The sequence below is a fragment of the Amia ocellicauda genome, chromosome 16 (genome assembly GCF_036373705.1).
Source record: "Amia ocellicauda isolate fAmiCal2 chromosome 16, fAmiCal2.hap1, whole genome shotgun sequence".
Lineage (NCBI taxonomy): Eukaryota > Metazoa > Chordata > Actinopteri > Amiiformes > Amiidae > Amia > Amia ocellicauda.
In genome coordinates this window covers 4,599,528-4,620,508 of record NC_089865.1, presented here as the reverse complement: position 1 = coordinate 4,620,508, position 20,981 = coordinate 4,599,528, and the positions used below count along the sequence as shown (strand labels likewise).

The following is a 20,981-nucleotide window of genomic DNA, read 5'->3' as shown; positions in this document are numbered from 1 at the left end:
AATAAGCCATTTGTAAATTAAAGGTGCATTTCTATCTTCGGCTCACGTTCTGAATTTCCAGATGAGATGTTTTCCATGGACACTTTAGGTGTATAGATGGCAGTGCATTTATCACACACAACTGCATTAAGTCCATTTGTTTCATTGCTCCCCAACTGCTGTCTAATCAGCTCTTAATAGGTTATCAATTAATTCTGAGCCGACAAAGGTGGTAATTACAGCGATTCAAACACTTTCAAAATTAGCGTTCTTAGTTCTGCTTAGGCTTAATTGCTTACATTTCAGACATCTGGTAATTGAAATGATGTACCACGTTGATGCCGGGGTGTTCTGGAGATACCACCTGTGTAGGAAACATCAAGGATTTATTTTTTGAAATTCTCGAAAATGCGATGGTCAGCTTGGAAACTGACTAATTAAAAATGTTGTGATTTTATGGTGTTTCCAGGTTCCTGTACCAGGAGAAATACAGATCCGTACCATATTTCCTAATGTGTCGAGGGTCTACTAATGGGGGACGAGGCAGCGAGAGTTGAAATATATGCTAATCTTGTGAAACAGCTGATATGTACAAAGTGTGGTTTGAAACAAAGGATTCGGCGCTGAATAATGATCCGAAAGCGAGATTGTGTCTCCGTGGCCGCCAACGGGAAGCATTAATTGCCTGTAATGGCTAATCTTAAACTGAATGCTTTCATGGATTTTTTGTCAAGAATTAAGAATGGCACCATTGTTTTCCCTTACTGCCAATGACTCCTAAAGTAAAGTCACTGTGGATGGCAAGGGGCAACGAGAATTGTTTACACACACACATACACACACATACCCCTTCTGGTTCCTTTAATTTAACACCTCTAGCCAGTTTGGAGCGAAATTAAGTTTGCAGAACATCCATGTACCAAATTGCTTGTTTTGCTGAAGATTTGATCACTTGTTGTCCCCTCTCTCTCTCTCTCTGTCTCTCTCATTTCAATAAGTATTTTCTGATGCCACTGTTCTTTCATTCTACTGTGGATTTGTAGCTCGTCCACAGTTAAGTAAGGAGACTACTAATTAATATAGCTGTAAATTAGCATAGGCTCGCATAGCAAGTGTTCTTAAAGAGGATTTGGTTCCCCATTCTGTAGATTCACGACTCTCCAAAGACTAGCGACATTGTAGCAAAGGGCCGAGGCCGTGGCTCCAGCAGGCAGCCCTATAGATGGCTCCTAGGACATATGGATGCTTTTGGACACGCTAAAAAGCATGACGGGACTGGGAGCGAGGTAGCCTACCCTCTGTGAATAGCAGCTGTGTCAGGGGGACTTAAATTTATAATCGCCCCTGCCTCGACTCACAACAATGTAGATCTGTTCGTGTGCGTGTCTGTGAGTGCGCGTCTGCCCTGAGAGAGTGGACCTGCACTGGGGAATCCAGATGCTCACACCGGTCCGTGATGGAGTGGGGCAAGGGCTGATGCCGGACCTACCTGATCCCATCTGCGGGTGACAGATGGCCGGGGCTTGTACGCCTTGACTCAAACCTCTGGGCGAGTCAAAGGCGACTGAGACCCGGGGTACAGATCCTGCTGCAGCTCTCCAGGAGATGAAGATGAAGGTCTGGAGAAATGGAGGAGGGCCATTCACCAGCACCGGTGCCCATGCAGGGCTGAAATCTGTGTATTGCCCTGGGCAGTACAAGAGCTGTAGGACACTGCCACTTCTGCAGCTGCATCAGGGAGGAGAGGGAAGAAAAATTACCTCTCCTGTTTTTCCGGGGGGCGTCAAATTCTGATGCTCTTATGTTTAGTTTCAATGGGTAGCCTGTTCGTATATATATATATATATATATATATATATACTGCAAAGTAAAGGAAGAATTCCATTAAAAGGTACTTTAGTAACCTCCGATTGTGTAACCTGACAACTATATACCCCTTTAGAGGCAGTATTAAAGTTTAAAGTGTTTCCGCATAGATGAAAAAGGTTGTTTGGCTTTTAAAGGGATTGCCACCATTAGAAATAGAAGACTGGTTCAGAAAACATCTTTGGTTCCCATTTGAATCTAATTTGTCTGTATCAACAGTGTGGCGGTGCTGTTGCCGCATCCTAAATAGATCACCTCAGATGGCGGTTGGATACTTCAAATATGCCATAATTGGAGTTTAACGTGATCAAAGATCTTTTCATCACTGCAAAAGTGCACTTCAATCCTGGCCTCCTACCACAGCTAATCCGTCAGTAAACAGAGAAAAAATGCATATTTAATCTTCTTAGACGTCGTGAAATTTTATGTTCTGTAATAAAAAGTTCCTTTTATGACGTTGGCTGAGAGAAAAATGCTAGTTCTGTATAAGCACGCCGAAGAGGGCTTCTATTATAACATCATTATACTTTTAAGGCAGGTATTGGATTTTGTTGATATAGGATTAATGGATTAGGGTGTTAATATGTATTTAAAAGATTAATCTGTCGCAGAATGGAAAGCGAGTTTAATTAAATATTATGATGATTTTATGTGTATAAATATAGAGTTAAAATGACCCTTTGCTGTAACAGACTACTTTTAAAATAACATAAAAATCGTGCCTGTGGCGAACCTAAACCAGAAACCAGAAACCTATCTGTGTAAGAAATGTGTCCCTCCTTTCTGAAGAGGTTTTCTCCTTTTCTTAAATGAATTTATATCCAAAATGCCTCTTTTCCAATCATGTCATATTAAGACCATGATTGCTAACATGCTATCTTATTAAAGACTATCTTTGACGACCGGTTTCCTGGCTTTCTAATATGAATTATTCTCTTGCTGAAACAGTATGCACTAAGAAGGTAATTGGATTTCTGACTAACATTTGCCTTAATTGTATTTGCCTTTCCTGGACGACTTTGTATCCGAGGCCTGAGTGAAGCCAGTGGGCTGACTCCCAGATAAACCTAGTCCTCGTCAAATAAAGCAAGTAAATTGGCAACGTCCTGTAGGCAGTCAGTCGATGCTGGGGGAGCCCCGAGTCGCAGAGGAAGCCGGAGTCTTAGCAAACGTTGCGCAGCATATCAAATGGGGTCTCCAACCCAGAGATGATAATGCACTAACGACAACAGACGCAGATTTGAGTGCACTATCATGCAGTTGGATATAGCTTTAGCTCTTGAACATTTTTATTCAAATATGTTTACATTAGATTGTCAGAATCATTATACAATCATTATAATTGTTGCCTGTGTTTGGTGAATAGGCAATAATATAGTTTACACTATACATCAAATAAATATAAAGTCTAGTAAATGTGTATACAGTAATAGTCAACAAAATCCTTGTTTGTTACTGTTAGTTTCTTTTAAGATAATTAGTGCCTTTATTTAACTTTGGTATGGTGTAGAAAAACAGTTGTGTATGGACACGGTGAATCACTAAAGAGATGGATGCCTTAAAATGAAACCAATGGCATTGACAGAACTAACCCCATCTCAGATACAATTGATATGATTCTTTCCTTTAGATTAAAAACATAACAATTTACCACACAGGGTAAATTAAATACGTCATGGAAAACCAATGTCTCCGTGCATCTATTAGATCTTGTTTGTACACAATTGTCTGTGAGAGAATATTTACTGTTACTAATCTGCAATTTGCAGACTTGGTCCCCTTTGTTTGTTCTGTTTGAGGATTGTGGAAAATAACATTGTTCTTCGTTACTAATTCATAAAGGGTAGCTGCGTAGGCCGGGATGACATTTTTTTTTTGTTTCCTCGGTTTGTCAGTCCTCGTCTCCTCCCAGGTGTTCGTGCACGCGGGCGTAGGGACGGCCCCTCGGCCTCGCTCAGCCTGCAGCCCCTACAGGTCTTTACCGTGTTAAAGATGTGAGTCACAGTTCAATCCAGTGATAAACCACGTTGTTCTTCAAGGCAGAATATTACAAATATGGACTTCGAACGGAGGTTTGTAATGGAAAACTCAGCTACTCCAGGGTAAATATTGTAACCTTGAAGAGACAACATAGTCTTTAACTCTTGGCTTTGGGTAATTTAATTTCCTGTCAGTTGCGGTGTCCTTCCTTGGGGGATAATAGTAGTAATTTAAACAGAGCATCTATTAGATTATTAAAAATGGTGTCTTGAACAGTATGTGTTGGTAGCAGTTTAGAAACAGTTTAGCTTCTCACATGTTTAGTGGTGCACTTTATGTATAGTGTACATACTGTAGACCACTTTTATTAAATTAGTAATTTATTAAATTAGTTATGATTAGCTAAACTCAAATACGTGACAGATTATCATCTGTGTCAAATGTGCTCTTTGCCTGAATAACAGTTATTGCTTCTGTAGTAAAAGAAAATGATATGTGTTCATGCCTGAAAGCAAAAAAGTACAATTATTTTATACTTTAAGAGGAATTGTGTGCTTAAGATAATGCAAGAGAATGATTGGCTGTTCTGGTCAGCTGAGCTGCGTTAGAGCTCTGATTGGCCGTTCTGGTCAGCTGAGCTGTGAGAGGTCTCCGATTGGCTGATTCATCCACCTCTGTTCGGCTACCCATTCTTGGGAATGAAAGAGTTGCCATAGTAAAAACAAGGTCTTTTCAACATTTTGAGAGAGAGTGGGATTATCAGTTTTGTGGCCTTAATGCTGTAGGAACTCGGGTATCTCCTGGATGGATGCCATGCATTTCAAGTTAAATGGGATAAGTTGCCCAATCTAATTCTTTAATTTGATAACACTAAGCTTCACTGAGACAAAATATATTAAATTGTGTATTTAGATACGTTCTCCAGAGAGAAGGATTTAGAGCTATCTATGGATTAACAATCTACGAGGAACCAAAACAGAAAATATTGATCTATTTTAAGAACTAGCTTTCTGTGACGAACATGCACGCTAAAATCGTACATAAACCCAAATTACTGCAACAAAATTCTCAGAAATTGAATTAAATGTTTAAGATTTGTTTTCCCACGTGGGTTTTGTTGAATAAGTATGCCATAATGACCGTTTAATACCGTTAAGCTTGTAAAATAATAAAATAATCTCCAAAAGCAAACTATTAAGTTCGACTAAGAATTAAACATAAAACTTTATGAGATATGTCTAGACACCTCTTGATTTGTATGTACTGGCATATTTGTTCAAATAGTATTTTTTTTACTTTTTTTTAGTCTCGCATTAAATCCTCCAGGCATTGATACTTTAGATTCCAACGCAGTACCGTGAACTCTGAGTAACATGTGTAGCGCATAAATCATCTGCATAAACTGGCCTGGGACACCCTTGTAACAGAAATGATTTTCAGTGGACTTGTGTAAATGTGTTTACTGTAACAGACACTATTTTTTTATGTTTTTTTTTTGTGTCATTGCTGCACCTGGGGACAAACCTGGATGTTTAAAGTCATTCCTGCCAAGGCCGACGTTTTTCTAAAACCCTTTACTGTCAGAGGCCAGTTATTCAGTGTATTCAAATTGTGAATCTATTGAGGATGTAAAGGGGGATGGGAGGCCAGCACAGACAGTTCGCAACTTTCCCAGAATAAATTAGGGATACCGAGGTCAGTGCGAGTGAAAAAAAGAAAGTTTGAAGGGAAGAACCAGGAGCGGAGATGGCCCCATTGGGGGGAACTTTCCCCACACGAGATACGGCTTTTTGACAGCATCGAAGCAGACTGGGGAACATCAAGCTTATTTTTTCTTGCCTTGAAAACCTGCATTTTTGTTCCATTTCTGTCAATGCATACATTCTACACTCCAACAATGAATGCTTGTGCTTTCACATTTAAAGCAAGTTGACTTATTTTACTGTTGTGCATTTAATTCTCTCTGACACAATTAAGAGGCCTTCCTAAAGATCATAACATCGCTGATGTGGATTGATATATGTTGAAATGACCACCAAACACATGTATCAGTTTTAAGTGCTTATTAGGAAGGAGGTTAATATAATGGGTTAATGAAGCTTTTTATTGATATTGCTTCAAGGGCATCACTTAACATTTCCCTTTTCAGGAATATTTTTCATCTGTCAGCGCTTCGTCTTGATGAGTGTAGCTGGAATTCGGTCCCCCCAATCTTATCATATTGCCCTTGATAGACACGCATTTTGTTCTTGTTATAGTCAAGGTCGATAGGTGTAGTAGAGCTGAAATGTAACATCGGACAATGTGATTTAAAATAAGACACTGGTTACTGTTGGGAGTATTTTCAAGTTAAGGACATATTTCCGGAATGGATTTGCTTGTTTTTGAGATCCTGCGTAAAAGATATGCTACTCTTGCTGAACGCAACAGATCTAAACAGTGCTTTACTGCGAAAAAGACGCTGTAACAATGGTCATAGAACAGCTACTTGTAAAAAAACCACATCTCCATAGAAACAAACACAGCCATCCTTTGTGAGTCCTACTTCTCGTTAGAGCCCCCTTCTGAAGTTAGGTAATGAGAAGGAAAAATGCCAAAAGCAAAATACTGTTCCATAATGACAGCACGTGATTTGACAAATACTTTGAGTTGAAAACATTCTACACCACTTTAAAGAGCCTTTATCTTTAATTGGAAAGACAACACCACCATTAAAAAACCATCAAGAAACAAATTATTTTTAATTGAGGATTTGTCTTTAATTTCCGTTGTTTCTTTGAGGAAGTTGGAAGACCCGGCTTAACCAAACTCAGAACAAGAGGCTTTATCAAACACTACTAAGTTGTTTTACTTTAAATACAGCTTTTCAAAAACAAAGAGGAAAATACATCAAGCAATAGTGGATATTCTTGTGCAGGTGTGTAGGGATTTATCTGTGATGCACAAAGAGACGGCTTATAAAAAATACATGAAATGGGACAGTGTTGCTTCCTGGGACTGGATTGCGTGGCATTGCTCATATTTTAACTTCTCTGCTGCTTGACCAATTTATTCCACTAGACGACTCTTCCGGTTTATTTCTCCAGCACGTCTCTCACTGTTTGCTCCTTCAGATGTGAGTGGACAGCCCATCAAACCTCAATCGTAACAGGACATGACAGCAGCGTATTATAACAGAGAAGTTATTATGCAGTCGATATTGCTCTGTAGGGGTTAAATAATTGCATTAGTGTGTAGGACAGCGATGACAAAGCGGTGGCACTTATTGTCCCTCTCACTACAGAGCTCGGCCCTGTTTTGGCACCAGAGAGGGGTTAGATCCGATGCAGAAAACAAACAGCTTTTGCCCCAGGACAACAAACCCTATCCAGGTTATCTCAAGAAAGCTGAAAACACACCGAAGCAACACTAATTACACTGAACGCAATCCAGTGTTGTTTGATTGAGTTAAAAGAAAATAAAACAAATCGTGTTTTAATGTAGTTAATATCGAGAAGAAATGTTAGCACAGTGAGCCTCATTTGAGCCATCAAAAGCTTTATACGAGGTGACACAGACCAATTATTTAGGTTACTTCCTCATTTGAATTCCCATTAATGCAAACAGCCATTTCAACTCAAGACGAACAGGCTTTAAATATTATTGTGTTGCTTTAAACTCCTCACTTTCTCTCTATTTGATTTAAATTATCCTTGGCGTAAAAGTAAGCCTCCGTGAGTAGGCCACAAAACAAATAAAACAAAATACGGATTTACGCAATCAATTAAATCTCTCAGTTTTCACAGAGCATTAGCAAATGATACACATTTCTATTTAGACTGTTTTCTCCCTGTCGATAATCACTTATTCTGTTTCCCTTTAAACAGTATGAAGATTAATTTCAATGAAAACGCGTCGAGTAATTCCTCGCTCCCCCTAGTTACGACTCCGGTTTCACCAGCACACCACCCCCACCGTTCCTGGAAACGGTTTCTCCGGCAGTTGTGGCAAACCTTTGCTGTCTGCCTTGTGCATCCGAGTGTTTCAAAACAGTGAAATATGTAATTTATACTCTTCATGCTGTAATGAGCACTGCGTAATGACTTTGGCAGATCAGACACCCAGGTTACGGTGAGAGAGCATCTCTGTCAAATAACAGGCTCAGGAATTAGTACTTGTTGGTGGCTGTTAAGATGTAAATGGTGCTGAGCTGTTTAATATTTCAAAGGGCAGGATGGCCTATCTGTTTTTATTTCATATGTCCAGGAATGTGACACTTTGAGTCCATTCTTGTTGAGACTGTAGGGTTTTCTGCTTAAATATTAATCTCATTATTCTTGGAACATAAACTATATTAACAAATATAGTGTATTAACTTCAACTCATTAATTCCCATAGAACTAGATTCATCATGCCAATCTTAATCGCATTCTACTTCTTCACTTTGTTTGCCTGTTGTCTTTCTCTGTCTTTCCACGTATTGTTTATAATCCCACTTGTTTCTGGAAATCAACTCTGAACTTTAGAGTTTCCACTTCTTTGTAAGATATTTATTTCTAATGAACCAGCATTTAACTTTATGCCATTAGTTCTCACTTAAACATTTGTATAAAGACACACATTTCATTTCCAAAACATAGGTCTGAGATTGTGTGTAATGCTCAGACCTATCAAAGACATAACTGATAACTGTCATATGAGTAGAGAGCTCAGAAAATCTAATTTACCTCAGTCAAGGATTGTGTTGATAAGTGTGAGTAAGACATATATTAGGCCAAACCTCGCTAGAGCTATCGAAGGAACCTGCTAAATGAGATGCAAACCTTTTGAAATTGTGTCATTTTATCATGTGAGCTAAACAGAGGCTTCTATTAACACAGGTTTCCTTTCAGAATAATAGAAAAATGGTGTATCTGGGAGATCAATGGAGTTTATTTTAGTTCTTGTTCTTTTACAAAATGACCCAGGAGATTCCCATTTGCTGTCGCCTCACTTCCCCCTTGGCAAATTGCTAATCTGATTAGTGTAATTGTTCATTTAGTACATTAGCAGCAAACGAACGTGTAGCTGCGATTGGGTGGCTTGCGAAGAGCTCTCCTTTTAACTTGGGCCCTGTATCTAGGAGCCTTTTAATTTCACCTCCCCAAGTGCCTCCCCTTTTCACAGTCCCCCTATTCGACAGGAGACAATAGAATCATACCCTTCCCCCCTCCGAAAGCCTGGCTTCCCTAACCCCTGCTGCAGGCTCAGATTTGTCAGAGCCATTCAGTTGAGACTGATTATGATTGCAGCAGATGGGCTGGATTCGACAGCCGATCCCAGGCAGTTTTCTTAGGGCTGGGAATTAATAGGGCCAGTCGCAGGGATCGCACACGGAGCGGCAGTCGTTCGCTGCTGATCTGCTCCGAGCTGCCCTCCCAGAGGAAAGTGCCACCTTCAAAGCCAGCGGCCCTCCCCAAACACATGTTAAACGTCCCACAGCCTGAGAAAACCGCTGAAGCACAACGAGCAGTGCGGAGCCGGGGAGAGGGAGAGAGAGAGGGAGTGTGTGAGAGAGTGAGAGAGAGAGAGCGCTACACACACACACACACAGAGAGAGACAGAGAGAGAGGGAGAGGGAGAAAGACCGTGGTGTTGTGCAGCAACCTGAGCTCTGAGCTGCAGTGTGGATGGAAAGTTTATCAACTCCGGGATCTCTTGTTTGTGGCCGTCGCCGCCGCTGCTGCCGGGATTGCTTATAGGATTACCATGCCTGTTATCTGAAGGACCTCACCCCGCAGGATGTACCGCCAGAGTCAGGGTAAGGAACTCGGCAATTGAAATGTCCTCACGTGGATCTGTGGCAAGAGAACATCTGCTCATGCTGCTTATGACTGGTCTGTGCAGGAGTGCCGGTGTTTCTGTAGGTGTGCGTCTCTGCTACACTGGCGTCTGCATCTTGAACTGCTCAACAGACATCGTCCAGGGCTTTCAAACCATCATGCTCTTGAGTTTGGTCTGATATGCACTCGATGCTGCACATTTGAATTAGCAATGTCTCAGATTTGTGACTCGCAGAAGATGGAAACTCCAGTTGTTGAACTTCAGGTCCACAGTCTTTTTAAATGGCCTTTCTTATGTCAGACACTCGCATGTGCCGGCGATGATAAGCCCTAAAAAGCCTCATTATTGCGCCGTGCGGAGAAGGGGGGGAACAATTGTGTGCCCTGTTGCTATTAGCAACTGCATGGGCTGAATTGCTGCATGGCTCCTAAGCCGCTTAACGCAGATTGATGGCACAGAAATATGATAGATAGTTTTAAGAGAAACGAATCTAAAGCTTGGTGTCTATAGATATTTCTGCCAACATGATTGAGATGTTATCTGGAGGTCTAAGCCTCCGCAACGTCCACCGTGATCCGGTTTCAGTGGCGAGTGACGAGGGTCTGATTTTGTGCCTTTCATAATGCATTCGTGCTGCTGCTGCTGCTACAGATAACCAAAGCCATTCATGTGGGTCCTCTCGCACCCCTAGCCAGCCGAGAGAGGCCCATCCCTTTTGTCCCTAAAGGGTCCTTGAATTGAATACGTTTCGGGAGCCAATTGATTATAGATTGGCAAGGCTTCAGTCTGCTTTCTGGCTGCTGCCTACCCCCTCAGTGAAAGCTCATTTCCAGCCCCCCAAACTTTGAAAAGCTGCTTAGCCGTAAAGTGGTTATTAATGCGCCGTAGTGTAATTGAAAATTGCCATTGGTCTGTAATTGTGAGGCCTTTGTGTTGCAGCTGCTGTTTGTTTGAGGACGTGACTGTTTACTTAAATGTGCCATTAACTTCATTCTCTCTGCCGGGGCGAGAGGGCGCACAGGAAGCAAATGTGTTTTGACTGGGATTCAGAGACAATCATTAGGAGATAGAGAGCAGGGACATGTATTCAAAGCTTTAGTTTTAGAGGATAATACATTTTAAAAACATAATATTTAGTGAGTTGAAACATTGCAACTCATTCCTATTGATAGGGGGAAAGCAACTTGTTTGTCCTTGGTTCTGTGCAATTCATATTTCTATTTTGTTTCTTTGAATAAATCCAATTTGTATCAATCTATCTATCTGTCTGTGTATAAATGTATGTATACATGTGTGTGTACATATAGGCCTAGATAGATAGATATGTGTGTATGTGTGTGTTGTATCTATTAAAATACTTTAGCAATATATAAAAAAATGTAACTAAACAAAAGTGTAGTGTCTATCAATCTAGAACTGTGCTATGCTTTTCATCTGTGATGCAGCATTTTTTTTTTACTACGTCTGGTATGTGAATGCAGGGAATAAACAAAACATGTAATTGCCTTCATAAGCATTACAACCTTGGTCCTTCTTTCTAAACAAATATATAATAAAATCACGGGAATGATAAACAACAACCTGCATATTTATGTACCTGTTGTTCCAATCAAACAAGTTGCTGCTCAGAAGGAACACTGTGGGATTAAACATTTTAAGAGGATGTAGTGGGTTGGTACACATTGTGTGTAAGTTAGCCATGTGCCGTTGCCTCCGAGACCCTACACCGGGAGGAATCGTGGGAACTCGCTGCTCCCCGGCTCTTTGCTCTGGTGCTGGTTTACAGAAGGCTGTTGCTCTCTGTTTGGAGACCTGCATGTATTGGCCATTATTGCATTTTTTAGCTCCGTGCTTCCCAGAGATTAGGGGCTAGGAGGTCAAATGAAATTACTTGGGAATGCTGAGGCGTTACATGCTGGTTTTGTAGGATGTGGCCTAGAGTGAAGTCTTACGAATGCGCCCCACTCATTTCCAGGGACTCCTGTCAAGATGTATGATGTATTTGGGAACGCTGGCTTTTCATTCAAGGGTTCATTCTGGGAAAACCCCAATTCCAAGATGATTTGGAGTATTTTAATGACCTGGGGACCTTCCTCGACTATTGATTTCATGCAGAATTATTCCTATTTTATGTTTTAATTCAGTAAAATTTTATGCTGCCCTGTTGTTAGTGTAGCAAACACAAATGTACAGTTACTGAAACTTTAAAGAACCCTTAATCCTGAGTTTAACATTGATTAAACTGTTGGACTGTACAGTCTGAATACCAGTGGTATGTTGCATAATTTTATACGGGCTCTCGAATCCTGAATACTGCAGGAACATCTGAAAGGTACATTGCGGATGTATTTGCCGGTATTTCTGTCTGGCTCAGTTTAGCTTCAGTTCTCCTTTCTTTGAACTGATTAGAGTTCTTGATACTACAGGCAAGTACAGACAACTTTTCTGTTCTTTTCTTTTGCTTTTTCTGAGCATTTATTGGGTTTCAATGAAGGGGTTTGTTTTCCTTCTGCGATTTCTGTTTTGCCTACAGACAAAAACAAAAATCGCCTGACCTCATAGTCTTTTTACTTTTGTTATTCAGTGTTTCTAGTTTTGGGCACTTCACTTTGTCACACTTACACTTCGTCACACTTACACTTTGTCTACATTGATGTATTCCCCAGTAGCTGAAATCTATCTATCTTGTCTATTTACATGCCTAAGCTCATTCCTGGCACCAATAGCATTCCTATGATTAATTCTGATTAAATATTACAACACTTCCTTGGCATTATGTTGACTTATTTAATGTGTACATTTGCCCTGATTGCAGTTAGAATGCATGTGCTTTCCAGAGGTCATGCAAGAGAGATAAGCAGCAACAGCAAATGTTTAGTTTCTTGGAACCTGACCCACATTGGTTTTAACGCTTTATGAAACCTTTGAGGATCATGCTTTGACTTGTGAGGCTCTCAAGTTAACCACTAAGGGCCTTACATATTGCATTGCTTTCCCCCAATTAATGCAGAGCTGATTGAGGAGACATGCATGACTTCCTGGAACTAAACTTATATTTCATGTTGTCCGTTCCTTTAGTGATTATCTGAAAGGGATTGATTGGATAGTTATACGATAGATATGCAAATCTCAGTTCAACCAACGCAGAGTGCCTATCAAAATTAACCATGCACGATGCCACAAGGGATACTATATTAATGTAAACAGTCTTTTAAAAAGACCTGATTGAGTATGGAGAAATCATTGTTTGGCCAAACCCCAAAAGAACATCAGCGTGTTAGTGGCCTTGCTAGGTGCTATACACAATACAATACAGATCTATAATTTGTAGTACAGACCATTTTCTTTGTAATTCCTCTATGAAAGTATTGGGTTATCTTTTCTCGTTTTCTATCTGCCTATATTATCTTAAGTCCCTTGTCACAGAAGAAAGAATCAGTCACATCCATAGGGAAACAGTTTGACATCATTTTGATAAGATACCAGGCTAAGGCACAAAAGAGGTATCCTGTCAGCCCCTCTATACTTATGAAACTCTGTTTTTAATGGGTATATTTTTGCTGAGGCTGTATAATTCTATGAAAGTCAACTGGATAATAGTAGAGTAAAAATGTATGATTGACAATATTTATAAAGCGTGCTCTCTATTACTTTGTAACAGATACAATTACTTCTTATATCCTTACATAAAGTTGTCTTCAGTGAAGCGTTACTTTTGATGTGTGTCGAAATTCCTGTTTGCAAGGTATGCAAATAGTAGTAGGAGCTGTTTTAACAGGAGAAAGTTGTTTGGGATTTGTGAGTGTTCACACGCAATAATTACCCCTAATGGCAAGAAAAATAACAATGTTTTGTTGGGAAAAACAACAGGTTTTTAATAATATGTTTTGCTACCTTAGTTCGAATCTCTTTCTGCGAGTTGAAACAGCAATGTCTTACCGCTCGCAGAAAGACGTTGCAGCTCATAACACGTGCTCAGAGACCTTTAACTTCCACAGTATAGTGATGTCAACAAATTAGAGAAACCTCGTCCAGTATTGAGAAGAAGGAAGTTATCAGTTAGACACAAAGTAATTTTATGTGCTGTAGTGTTCTGTTAGCATTAAAAATCCAATTTGTACCTATTTCCCACTAGATCTGTTTATTCAGAGAAATTACGGATTCTTTCTACCGGCTATGATCCGGTGATCCTTTGCAGCTTTCCACAATGTTTTCACTGAACATTTTCGACTTGATTTTACACATATGGAAGCAGTTGCAAGAGATTTTAAGAGTGTGTGGTAGATTCAGCAAATGTTGATACTGTTTGTGTGCATTTGCATGTGATGTCCTAAGGTCAAATATAGTTCAATTCAATAATAATAATAATTTGAATTGCACACATTCTGTTGCTGTACTGTTCGAGGTCACCAGGTTTCTGAATGAATTAAATCTTTCAGAGCTTGTAAAATGTAATTCTGCAATAATAATAATACAAGAAAACATTCTTTAAATGCTTGGGTGGCTCATTAACCACAAGCTGTGTCTTTGAACTACTTCCATGAAAAACACCTTACAGTAATCATATTTTGCTATTGATATTGAATCCTGGGGGGATTTCTTTTACTTTTTAGTGCCACATGATTGGTCTGTGTTTTCATTTAGAAAGACTGGCATTTACTGTTAAAGATTAAATCTGAAGTATATCGAGATTGGGAAGTGAATGTTAACAAGGATAAATTAAACATGTTGCTTTATTATCCTCAGACGTTGAACTGGCTCACTGTATTATTATTATTTCAATCTTTCGCCATATATTGTGATGCTGTGGAACGTTTTCCTGACCTTAAAACATCATGGCCTTCATTATAGCATATTGTTTGACTGGATGGACGATGTTAAGGGCATGATGTGATTCGCATCATAAACCTGTTTTCCACCTTACGCAAAAATTGTTATGTGTAAAAATTAAGCATGGTGGCTGCCTGGTTAGCCCCATTGTTTACGTGCTGTGAATGGAAACCAAAAGGCGAAACAAAGCAATCTCTTTGGATCGGATCAGTATTTTGTTTGAGCAACATGCATCTTTGAAACATTGTGGCTTTAGGCTGTTAATCCCAATTTAGCCCAGATGAATAGAGCAGCTACAATATGACAACACTGGGCTAAATTAGAGGAAATAAGTGGTGGGGACAAGGCAAGGAAAGAGAACAAATTTCTCATGTTTAGCATTTTCTAAAGGGGGACCCGTGGACGTACTAGTAGCCAATTATTCATCATGCTATTGTAAGCTTAACTATTCCTGCTCACATTACTCTGTGGACATTTATTCTGTCTGTTGCTCCTAGATTGTAAAGTATGTTTTTTGTTTTTGTTCACCAAAACACACGTTTGGAAGAGGAAAGCAAAGACCAGAGATTCATAAGTCACATGACTATAGACTTGGCAAATCTTGTTATTGGAGTCACTCCTCACACCCTTACTTTGCAATATGTATTCGGTCTGCTCACATGACCACATTCGAACCATGTCTCTCTGAGCTGAAATTCAAACGATCTCCGTCCAGTTCCTCTTTTTACTGCAGCTGAAACAATAGGCCTCTTTCTGTGTATGTCAAAGTGGTTTTATACAAATAAGTCCTCTATCATTACCTCTGTGAAAGATACACAACAGTAACATATTATTACATATAAATATCATGCGAGAAACACCAGATACCAGAATATAAGCTAATACATAATGACATGATTATTATTGTGTATGTGCTGTCTGCCCACATTAAAACAAGTGAAAATAGTTATTTAAAATGACTTGCAAAGGGAAAGGTTGGCAAATGGACGTCATTTCACTTTGAAACTCAGATGTCCTGTTGTCGTCCTGTTTTTAATAATAACATGAGATCACGCCTGAACTACCAGTCCTGTGTGTTAATCATTTTTATGTTAATTTGTCTGTTTGTGTTGTTGTTTAACAGTAGACACTTTTCTTGAATGTTAATTGTGCGAAGCTATGAAATACGACATATTACTGTTATGTAATCATTTTACTCAAAGTAAAATATAGAATACAGAAAAATACATACACAACTACTATTACTACTAGCCAGGGTTTATTTGTTAGTTCATTTGTTTCCCAGGAAAAGGGTTGTTCCCAATAAAGGCGGGAGGGCATTGTGCGTGTCATCAACGTGATCTGATTTGCCACAAAACGCATCAACATGCATACATAGTTATACCAAACTAACTGTTTTTGTAGTAGAAATGTAATGTTGGGTCTGTGATTTTTTGTTGCATTACTATGAATGAGCGGGATTTAGGTAGGAAAGAACCTGTTCTGGTTCAATGAAACGGACTATGACTTTCAAAACAAGCCATACGTTTCGATAATCTTATCACATGGTCCTGTGACTCGACGGGAATATTTTTTTGGCAGCGTTGAGCCCGTGGGAGCAGTTTGTAGTTTTAAACAGATTCTCATAGGGGAGACTTTTTCATTCGAGAGAAGAGGGTAATGTCTCTTTCTCAAGGGGTCTCTTTCTAAAAGCCTCCGCAGTCCATATCGGCGGATATTGGGGAATCCCACGATACATAGCAAGGGCTAGGACTTCCTGGATAGGTGCTTATTTAAAGACTGTTTAGCCAACCTCAATGTCTTCTGTCTGTGTTTTGAGTCAACCCCCACGTTGTAACGTTTTTGAATAACAGCAACATTATATGACAGCTATTAGTGCTAACACAGTCTATTGTGACATGTTTCAATCGTTTGTTTATGGGGTTTATTTTCTTTTTCAATCGATATGAGCATGTACTTCCATTGGGGACAACACTGTATTGTTATACATCTGATTTCAAAGGGAAATTTGAGCTGTTGAGGAGCATCGGAGCTTCACAATGTATATATTGACCTTACGTTTTTGAAGATCAATATTGGTACAGCTCCCATGTGTTTAAAAATTAATTATGCATTCCGGGTGGGGGGGCAGCGGTGCATTTGCCACAATGACACGTAACTTCCTGTATCTCCATGCTTTAATATCTGTCCCCGTTTATACAAAGATGTGTATTTAAATCACGAAACGCAAGAGGCATCCCCGGAATTCACCGGCCCCCTTTCCACAGTGATTTAGATGTAAACATATTCCTCTTCTCCTGATGAAGACAGTCCGACACAAAGCATCGAGGGAAAGTAGCAGTTTAATGTTGTGTGCTGCACATGGCAAGCAGCCAATTGGCCACAGAAGATTGTTTCCATAGCTACTGTCCTGCGCTGAAAAAAATGCTGCCGCAGCACTTTCTCCTGTATACCTATCTTCTTCCCACACTGGTTGTCCTTTTTGTTTTTAATATGATTTAATTCGATGAAGGTCTAGATGACAGGGAGACTGTATTGTCAGACAGCAGCATTTTCATTCTGATGAGAGTTTGCCATGTGTTTCGTGGTGGGGTATAATTGGGGATCTATTTTCAACATTTGTTAAATGGTTTTGGTGTAATTAGCACTGTCTTGGGAGAAGCAATGTGGGGAATGAACAAGTTAAGCAGAAATGATACTGCTGCCAAATAAGTTTGGGATATACTCGACTGGAAATACACGAGAGTGAGGATTGTTACTGAGGTGTATTGAAAATATCATCCACTGTAATTCATTATTTCATCTGGATGGTAAGTACAGACAGGAACGGTTTATTTATACAAGTTATTTGTCACAATCTGTGTGCCTGAAACTTTCACACACCTACATTGAATTTGGCTTCCATGCAAAAAAAGGTGTGAGGCATTTTATTACATAATGCATTCTTAAACGATGCCTCAAAATTGATTGCTACCATTTTATTCATTTCTAGGTCCAGTCGTTTTTGCGTTTTCCACATGGAAGTACTTTATCCACTAAATAATACATGAGGTCCATTCCAACGCTGAGAACATAATTTAATGGCTAACAACCCGGCCGCGGCACACAAACAGCCCTTATGGGCACCGCAAGGTGTGAAAGGAGCTGTGGTAGGAAGTTTCCTTTACTCAAGTCAACATCTGTGGCAGGACACATACTAGAGCCATTGTGACTGAGAGATTTAATTGGTTTTGTGGGGAACCTTTACAGTTTACATTACAGTCCTAAAGATTCAAAGACCAACCTGTTGTGAACTGTATACTGAATGGCACATTAAAGCTGGTGCTGGTGAGGGGGAGTATTTTATTGGGTTGTTCCTGGAAGCAGTGGCAGTCCTCTATGAATTGTGTTTTTAAAAATGTCCTACAGAGCAGGTGCGGTGCCTCTATACTTCTTCCCCTTGTGTTTAGGTATGGAAAACCAAAGCACATATCTACATCACTGTGCAGTTAGGTTATCTGTACCATTTTATTTCATGTCATAAAAGTGTGTATATGTCTATTAACATTTATGAGACCAACAACAAAGGACAAACAAAAGTCAAAGACATTGCAGTTTCAGTTTTGGTCATTCTGATAATGCCAACAATTTAGTTACTGGTTATTTTGTAGTCTTGTAGTTGTCAAACAAATCTCAGGATATGAATATGCTTTAGCTTTTGAAGATGTTTTACTGTGTATTGACCTTGTGAGTAGCTGGTATAGGCATGTCCACATCAAGTTGCAAACTATAATTCCTCCCCTCTTATTTACTACAGCAGATTTACACTGCAAATAATGTAAAGGCAGTTCATTTCTAGGATTATTAAGGTTGTTGAGCAGGATTAGACTATTTTACTGGGGTCACACTCTTACAATTACTGTTAATTTTAGATCCACTTTAGGATGGGGGGGGGTTACATAATCTATATCTGCCCATTTAAGAAACATAAAACAGTTTACATGGGCCATTTGACCCATAGTGCTCATTTGGTGTCCATTAATAACTAAGTGATCAAGGATCCTATCCAGTCTGTTTTTGAATGTTCACAAATTGTCTCTTCAGCCACATCGCTGGGCAGTTTGTTTAGATTGTGACACCTCTCTGTGTGAAGAAGTGTCTCCTGTTTTCTGTCTTGAATGCCTTGAAGCCCAATTTCCATTTGTGTCCCCGGGTGCGTGTGTCCCTGCTGATCTGGAAAAGCTCCTCTGGTTTGATGTGGTCGCTGCCTTTCATGATTTTGAAGACTTGGATCAAGTCCCCACGTAGTCTCCTCTGTTCCAGGGTGAAAAGGTTCAGGTCCTCAGTCTCTCAGTAGGACTTTCCCTTCAGACCTGGAATAAGTCTGGTTGCTCTCCTCTGAACTGCCTCTAGAGTAGCGATATTTCTCACATCTGATTTCAGTACATTTCACTTCCTCTCTTCAGAAGCATCATGAGATCCTCTCGTTAGAAAAGCCTTCCTTTGTATTTCCATCAGTGAAAAACGCTACACATAGCTGTAGTCTATTAAATCTAAATCTGGACTCCCAGCCCCCAAAGGCATATTCTGTAAACAGCATCGTATTAGTGTGCTGTAACCGTAGTAATGCACTTTAACCATCTCTGGAGGCAAGCGCTGTCACTACAGCTCAGTTCAACTTTCTTACTATTTTATATTAGGTCTGTGTGATTCAATTTAAATGTGCACGAGTTGAACATCCATGTGATTTGAACCTAATACTTGAGATGAGCGAGATGCATTTCAATTGAAACCTCTTCGAGTCTGTTTAGCCTGGCAGTTCTTTAGCATTGTTCTTTACTTTTGTGCTGTTAGAGTAAGCATGGTAGACAAATATTGAATAATATAGGAGGTTCTGATATTGAATTCTCAGATGAGTAAATAGCAAAGTTGCATCCTGGGAGATATTGACACCGCTGCTGGGAATAAACAGAGTATGGGATTGGATACACAAATGTCTTCCACACTAGTATTCATGTGAGTCTAAAGTTTACTAAAGTAACAGTTAAATTGTTAATTCTCAATTGTTTTTTTTTGTCAATTCTCAGTATCTTTCCATTTTGGACTGTAAAAGAATGTGTATTATTTATATTCGGCAGATAACTGTCATCATTTTTTAGACACTCAAAGTGTGGGCCCAAGACTGTTAGCAAGAGGAGACGTATTACCCTTAATTTTTGTTAGTGGCATAGGCAACAGAGAGCACAAATCTCTTCATCTTCCTTTTGTTTCAGTATGGAGACACAGTCCAAACCACAAACACACAATGTAGATGGACCATTGCCCACAGCAGAGAGACACCACTGAGCTCAGCAGTTTTTAAAATACACACACACTTCGCCAGTTCGGTGTTTGGGGTTTGACAGAGGTGCACTTAGAGACGTGAGAGAGGAGGCGCCGGCCCTTGGCTTTGGGACGGAGCCAGCGTATCCCCGGCCATAGCGTGTCACACACACTACTTCATTCACAAACACAGACACTTGAAGGAATTCCACGACTGCTACTACCACTATTACTACTACAATAGCTACTACTACTACTATTAATAATACTAGTAAATCAAGAAAAATAACACTATTGTTCTATTTTTTTGGGATGTCCTGCTGGAATGATCAACAAAGGCTTTGCCAGCCTCGTAGATTACCATTCAGGGGACTGATCTTTTCTCTGCAGCTTAGTGGGACAAGTCGGTTCAGGTTGGTAAATGACATATCCCAGAACTCAATTAGTGATCCCGTTCCCCATTGATCTTGTCTCTGCTTGCTGGGCCGATTGCACAGGTAATTCCGTCCAAGCCAAGATTTTTTTTCTTTCTATAAAAGGTTTCCCCCAGATAAACATATTGGCAAATGTGTAATAGATTCCAGGAAACAGTAGCTGGAAGGTGATTTGTTTTCGAACCAAAGACACGATAGCATGTCTTCGTACCGTAATTAAAAGGCATGTTTTGTCGGTGTCTAAGTCAGACTTCTTATGATCTATAAATATTTGCTTTGACGGTTTTCCTCCGCAATAGGTTGTGTCGGCACCATAACACCTGACAATGTATGAGTTTGAGAGTGGAGCAGATTTGTGAAACTGTTATTATCAATTTTCATATACGTTTCTGAGCTGTGTGTACGTGTTGACCTTTTACAATCATCCACAGTGTGGTCGCTGTGGCCGTGAAAAGGCCGAGTCGGTGGCAGGTGGCTGGGCATGCTTCGGCGAAGGGCACAGTTTGCTGCTCGGTTGTCTCGGCGAAGCTGCCCACATTCCCGGCCATTAAACACAGAGAAGGACGATGTGATCTAGATTTGTTTGGATTTGATATCTTTGAAGCTATCTAATTGCGGCTGCTGTGAAGAATCAAAGTCCAAAGGAGCAAAAGAAAGGAAGTGGGAAGACACACAATCACACACACACACAGATTACCCGCAAGGAATTGTTTAAAGGGGCCAGATGTGAGCCCTTGCCTTTGGTACTTCGTGGAGATGTTACTCTATGTCAGTGAATGACTTCATATG

General features: G+C 40.0%; 1 protein-coding gene across 6 annotated transcripts in view; it reads left to right on the top strand.

Annotated features, from left to right (window-relative positions):
• LOC136711978 (nck-associated protein 5) overlaps positions 1-20,981 on the top strand; it is a 187,571-nt gene that overhangs the window by 61,954 nt on the left and 104,636 nt on the right. Inside the window, exon 1 of one of the 6 annotated variants that reach the window (XM_066688610.1) lies at positions 9,169-9,604. The exons of the other annotated variants lie outside the window; for them this stretch is intronic. The gene's annotated coding sequence lies outside the window, so the exon portion shown is untranslated. Of the gene's footprint in view, positions 1-9,168; positions 9,605-20,981 lie in introns of those variants that run through there. 6 annotated transcript variants of the gene reach the window in all.